A 7,370-nucleotide genomic window follows, 5' to 3' on the forward strand; every position below is an offset into this window, starting at 1 on the left:
TTTCATAAATGTAAGAACCTAGGTATACTCGTCTTATTATGTGTAATGGATAGTAAAATAATATATAAATTTAAACCTGAATTTGTTTTTCCACCTATTAGAGTCGGAAAAATGCATTGATGAAGTGAACGAAAAGCAATTGGTGGTAAAATGTACGAATGCAAAATTAATTTACATTTCAAACTCACTACTCTGCCTTGAAAATTGTGAATATATAATCCGCAGGTCTCTGTCAGAAAGTGAAATGAGAAGTTCACTAATATAACCAATAGTTAATATCTCGATTGATTGATTTGAATGTTCCTCGTAGGTAATATTATGCATGCAGCTAGGTACAAGTTTTCCAGATTTCTTGAAAGCTATTATTGTTCGTGTAGGTTAAAGAATAAGAAGGTGGAACTGTAAATATTCCCGTAATTTAAAATCTAATTTTTTCAATGAAGCCTACTCATCCATAACATAACCACAATAAATGTTAATTACAGAATTGTATTTTTGTATTTTATTATCTTTTTATTATGTGGAAGTCGGTTATGAAATATAATTTGACATCTAAATCAGAATGTAAATAAATAATTGTATGCTTTGCCGAATCTGTTTTGAACATAACCTAAATTGCTAATTTCTTCGTGTGTATATTATTATCTACATACATTTATATAATGGTTAAATGATACATAATTTGTTGTGAGCAGAATATATGGTGCCTTGTACAAAATAATAGAAACCTAACCTTTATGTATTATGTCTAAATAAGAGGAATTCGTTATTGACTGAAGATGTAAAGATTTTTCAATGGAAAATGTAGATTTTTTAGAAAATTCATTTTTGTACATTTTTATTATTAAGAATGAAGAATGTTTTTTATCTGAATTTTTATATATCCTCACTAAGATCACTTTATCCTACTCAACTTTACATACTCCTTTTAAATGGCAGCAGGTTAATCTCGTTCTCTCTTTCAACATTTTGATGAGAGCCAATATTTTTTAGAAAAGGTCATATATTATTTTTGTGGTGGGAATTTCAGAAAATATTATTGCCGCTTTGAAAATTGAATAAATATTTCTCTACAAAACCGAGCGATATTTTTTCTTCCATTGATATTATAATGTATACAGTTTACAAATTGTTAAGTCTTTTTGTGACGGTTTTCTTCATTAGTCGTCAAATTTAGTTAATGATTAAACAAAACAATATTTGAACATTTGGATATCTTCCTTCAGTACATAAGAGGCGATATGTAAAAAAGAGGCATGCTAGAGATGTAAATTATGGATAAGATGTCTACCTAATTATAATCCTTGTAAAAACAAATGTATGCGTCTGTAAAGTTTATTTATCGTTTTATTTTAAGATGACTGTTATAATATTTCGATTAAATCTTTTATTTAAATTAATTTTCCTAATATTATAAATTATTGTACGTGATGGATGGTTTGAACTTGGTTATTACATCCTATAATGTTATGTACGTTCGTGTGAAGTACCTAATCGAAGTAATGTATGGTGTTATCAAGATCTGTGTAATGCATGTAAAAATCTCAACTTTAGACCAAATTAAGAAAAATAAACATCTTAATGAAATTAAACAGCACTATTTATTTTGTTTACCCACAACAGGTTCCTTGGCAATATTCAATTGTCATTCAAATGGCCGAATAAGCCAATAAGAAGTGTGCAACTCCGCTAAATGATGACGTTTTCAATTCGCGTTTTTTTAAAGAATACATTCAAATAATATCTAAATGACGATGAAATATTCAAAAGTTTATCACTATTAAAGGATAGCAATAAATTTCAAAACAAAAAACGCATATAAAAATAATCCATATGGCTACATTTATCATATGGGTCGCAATGGATAAAAAACTCAGCTAACTAATATATATGTACAAAGGGTGTCAAGGTACTTTCCTGACATTATTTAGAGTGTTACACGTTAGCGAAATTTTAATCTACGGTAACTTTTTACGTTTTTTTTATTTTTTATTTTTCAAACGAACATCAAAATACATCTCATGTCTGGTCACTCAGCCAACTAACTGCTGAACCCCCGATTATCGATAACCGACTCTTGACTGTCCAATACCTACTATTTTGTATGGTGTTAATTGAAAACAAACAAAAAAAAACTTTCATTAAATTTACATTTTGTACACCGTATAATATCAGGAATCGCTACTTAGGAGGAACGGCTGAACGGCCTGTTTCATACAAAACGTAAATTTGAATTTGAGGCCAAAATACTAAACCAAAGTGTAATTTTTTTAATCCAAATATACCTATAGCCAATATCCACTACGGATATATACTACTTATTTGTATTTCAAATTATAAAATATAGGCCAAGGAGTCGAGTTTTCATAATTTTTTGTGGCAATTTCGGCAATTATTTCGAATATAATAAAAAATAATATTGTCCTATCTTCTTTGCAAATATAATGAAATATAAATTTTAAAAATATAAAAGCATTTTGATGGGTTAAATTTAAATTACAAATGATGGATTTTTGCAATAACACAAAGTTTTTGAACATAAATAAGTTTGAACTAAAGAAAGGTTTTTTATTTTATCTTTCATTTTAATAACATGGCAGGTTAGGTAAGATTATTTTTTTTTTAAATACCACATACTCACAAAAATGTCAGAATGCCTCTAAAATCACACGAAATTTACTTTTATATTATTTAAAACACAAATAAATAATGTAGCACATTTATGATTTAAGAAAATATATTATTCAGTTTTGTTGGGTATTTTGTATCAAATATCTATCGATATTGAAATTGAAAACAGACGTTATCCTATGAATATTACTTTTGACAGCTTATCTGGAGCATTATTGAAATACTTCTGGGTGCTAAATTATATTTTAAAATTAAATTTTCTGTTATTGATCGGCGACATCTGTTGGAAAATAACACAAATATATTTAAACAAAGAAGCATGCACCGGGAAAAGGTTTATAAAACCACCACCATCTTGTTGTGATGAGAAAACTACAATTTTTGAAAACTTTTAAAACTTATTCATAGATGGTATGCATCAGCTTAAATCAAGCTTTAATGCAATAGTAAATAAAAGGAAAAAACGTCAACGTAAACTAACGTCAACGTAAACGTCGTTTCTCCGCAAGGGTAGGCGGAGAGTATAGACAGCCAAACAACTCGATCACCTTCACACTCCTTGCTTCGTTCACATTCACATCGTCTCATACATACACTTCTTTCATCTATTATTCTGACTCAAGTATTTGGTTCACTTGATCGTGCCATTGTCTTCCTCGGGCGTATCCGGCTTCTTGTTTCAATAACATTCGCGTCTTAGGTTATATTACTAACACTGTACGACTACAATATTACGCGTATGAGCTTGGTAGGGTAGTTGAGAAAATCACAAAATATTGTAATGTATAAAATTTTTTATGTTTTTTTTTTTAAATCTGATTTCTTTGATCATCCGCTCTCCATGTCCAATACATCCAAAGCCTAAAGCAAGGGTTCCCAACCGGTCAACCATCCCGTTTGAGCTGACTAATCCCCCCATTGTGAAGGGTTTCCCACTATTGGATATTTGTGTAATGCATTTATTAACGCCAAATCCTTGTTGGAAGTAAGAAAATATCTGAAATATAAGTTCCAGTCGGGATCGGGAATTTCACGATAGAAATTAATAGCCAGTTGGAAATATTAAGATGAATCATTAATATCCAGTTGGAAAAATTATCACAAATCATTAAGGCGATGCGTAGTAATGCAAAATCATGTGTTTTTGGTTTGAAAATTTGGTCGCCTAGAAATGTTTCAGATGCTTTAATTAAATACTACGAGTATAATACATCATGCCCTTTGAAATAATCGAGTATTTTTTAGATAAATCTTTTTATAAGCCCAGAAAAAATAGTGTAAAGGCCTATGAAAATTGCTTTAAAGTTCAAAATCTCCTACTTGCGAACCCATTTTATTGTATAGTGTGGCAAATTAAGTTTATGCCTGAACATCCACAAAATAAAATAAAAGGCACTTTTTGGCCATTTTTTTTTCTTGCATAAATCAAAACAGGCGGATACATCTACGTAAGGGTTGTTGTTGATAGCGGCTCAATTTAAAATATTACACGACGTAGTGCATCGTCCCAGATTAGTAAAAATATTGATACATATTTTTTCAAATTATTTAAAAACATTGAATGTTTTCCAGAACGAATAGGTTTCATCGGGAATACTAAATTCTTTTGTGACTGTCCGTGCAACTCTCGTTCAATGAAACCAGATTTACTAATATTGGAACTAATTATGTGAAGAATTCACACAATATTGATTTAATAAACATTTAATAATTTCCCAAAAAAATTACAAATATTTTTTGTCAACATGGTTTTATGCCGGGTAGATCTAAAACGTTTATCTTATTGCTTTACGAAAATTGTATTTCCAATGCTCTGTAAATGATAATATTTCTCATCTCGTCTTAATGGAAAAATTACAACGTCTGGAAATAAGCGGTAACTTTCTCAAATGGCTACTTGTAAAAATTACGTCCACATCTTCTTACACTTTTTTGCCTTAAGTGGGGTCCCGCAAGGTTCCCACATAGGACCAATTCTATTTTTACTATATTTAAATGATTTTCGGTTATATTAAATTTCTTCTTTTCGCCGACAATCTAAAAATATTTAAATCGATAATAAATTTTTCCGATTGTGTGACTCTGCACTTAAATAAACTTTATAAATGGTGCCTCGTAAACAGATTAAAACTAAATGTAGATAATTGCCAAACGATCAGTTTCCACAGGTCAAAAGCCTCCTATTATTCGACTGCTCATTTAATAATATTAATCTTTAAAGAATCTATGAAATCAACGACCTTGAAGTTATTTTTTACTCCAAATTACGTTGCTCGAATAATATTACAATTATTACCAGTAAGGATTACAAATGATGGGATTTATTTTCAGATCGCGAAGACTTTAATAGCCTAAAAACCATAAAATTATTATATGTTTCTCTGGTTAGAAGTCAAGTAGAATATGCACCTGTGTCCTCATTTTAACACTCATTACTCACGAATCGAAAAAAATAGAAAAAATTATGCTTTATTAATTTTCAAATTTATATTCCTGTAGATGAAATTAATTTTGTAAAATTACGGAGTAAACTCAATTTATCTTTATCTGCAAGGCGAAAAATATTCCATCTTTATTGTACAAAATTGTTAATTCAAGGTTTGACTGCACAAACGTTCAAAGCTTTTTGTCACTAAATGCACCTTCGAAACATACTGGATGAAATATATTATTTCACAACAATAACTTTATTTATACATATTCAATCCTGTTACGGAGAGTACTTAGGCTGGGCAATAGGTTATCATAATTTAGGCATAGTATGCAAGACTTCGAAAGGGAGATATGTAAATACTAATGTTAGAGGGAGCGCGCTAATATTAAAAAAACGATAATAAGCGAAAATGGTGAAAATATTTGGTTAAAATGGTGAAATAGAGCAAAAATCTCTCGACAAATGCTTTAGTTGCATGTGTGAATTTTTGTTGCCTGTAACATATTAAAAAATTAAATAACTTAACAAAACGTGTTTTTAATTGTTTTCGGAGCTTACTTTGCCTTTTTTTCTATCGAGGGAATTTCACATAATTAACGTTTCGGCATAACAAATGTATAAATTTTATCTTACAAAAATAACATATATGTTTTTTGTTTAATTTTTATTTTTTTATATATTCAATAATATTATTATTAGATTTATAAAAACAGTTTATTTTTCAACAAGTTCTGCTGTGTAATTATTATTACGCGTGACAGCTGTTTCGCCTTCTGAAGGCATTATCAAACTGTAATAATAATATTATTGAATAAAATGGAGTTCTACAAATTAAACTTGATAACAATAAATAAATTTTATGTTTAACTTAAAAACTTAAAGGGTTAGAGAGAAACTTGATATAAATCGGTAGAAATTGGGAATGCGGGGGCTTAATTATTCACAATATCCTTTATAATATATTTTTATTTTTTTATTAAACCATATAAATTTCAAGATTTTTTCTAAGTTAGTATGATAATAACTAAAAAGTTTATCGTTTTTTTGCTTTATTTTTTAAATCTTTTTATTTATGCTATACTGTTGTTTTAAATTTATTTAAGAGCCCAGTAAAGCGTTAATAAATAAATTAATACAAATTGGTTTCTTAATTATTGTTGCTTTGTTTAAACTTCTCAGCACAGTATTACAGATATAAATACATTATATTACGTTATTTAACCTCCAGTGTGCTAAGAAATCCACCGTAGATTTCTGACGTTTTTACCAATCACGTTGTATTCCGGAAAATCCAGCGAATATGATACTAAAATATATATTATTCGCTTTGAAGGGAAATAGTGAATCTTTATATTATTCTAATTTATCGTTTCGTCGCTTGTGTTTATTTTACCTGTGAAAAAGCGCGTCGCTAAATTCCATGTCAAGTGTCATGATTCCGATTAAAAGTAACTAAAGTTCAATGACTTAATTGTATTGTGAAAAACGCATATTTAGCTGAAAATTTTAATAAAACTTAAAATTATCTTCGTATGTGTTCAATATACTTTTTTGTAACATTAAAGAGATAAAAAAAATCATTTCTCTGAATGCAAAGAGCTATTTACATTTCCTATGTAGAGAAACTACATAGGAAAAATATTTATACAAATTATATTCATTTATACGCTATCCGGTGAGACGGTACAATTTACCAAAACATAATTTTGCAAAAAAGAAGTAAGTTATCACGAAAATAAGTCAGCCAGCGTACGGCAGGCGATTGGCACACTAAGGGACAGTTGTTTCACAGTTGAACAATTTATCAGATTTCTAAGTTGTTTTGAATTTCTGTAAAAGTTATATCCAAGTTCTGTTACTATTTCAGCTATGTAGAACTTATGAATTGTTCAAATTTTATGAACAACCAGTGGTAAGTAAGTAAGGAGTACTAGGTCGCGGAAAGAGGCATTCCAAGGGTTAATTCACAATTATTTCCAATGGATTCGAGCAGGAATAATAGGTACCTATATCTAAATCGATGATCATCAAAAACATTAAAAAATGTATTTCATCTAAAAGCGTTCGCTTCGATTGCCTCGATCAATCTACAAGGTGTTCGAATATTCATATAGAATATTAACAATGGGTTCTCAATAACCGATAACTCAGAAACTGGAGCTTATAGGAGGATTTATTATACTTTTTCAAAGTATTATTTTAATATACATCGTGTGTCGAAAACATTATGAACTGAAAAGTTCAAAATATGAAAAACGGTGTTCTGACTACTTCTATGGTGCTGACCAGAATTGAATATTTGTTA

The sequence above is a fragment of the Hesperophylax consimilis genome, chromosome 1 (genome assembly GCF_061612785.1).
Source record: "Hesperophylax consimilis isolate HC1 chromosome 1, BYU_Hcon_1.0, whole genome shotgun sequence".
NCBI classification, from domain to species: domain Eukaryota; kingdom Metazoa; phylum Arthropoda; class Insecta; order Trichoptera; family Limnephilidae; genus Hesperophylax; species Hesperophylax consimilis.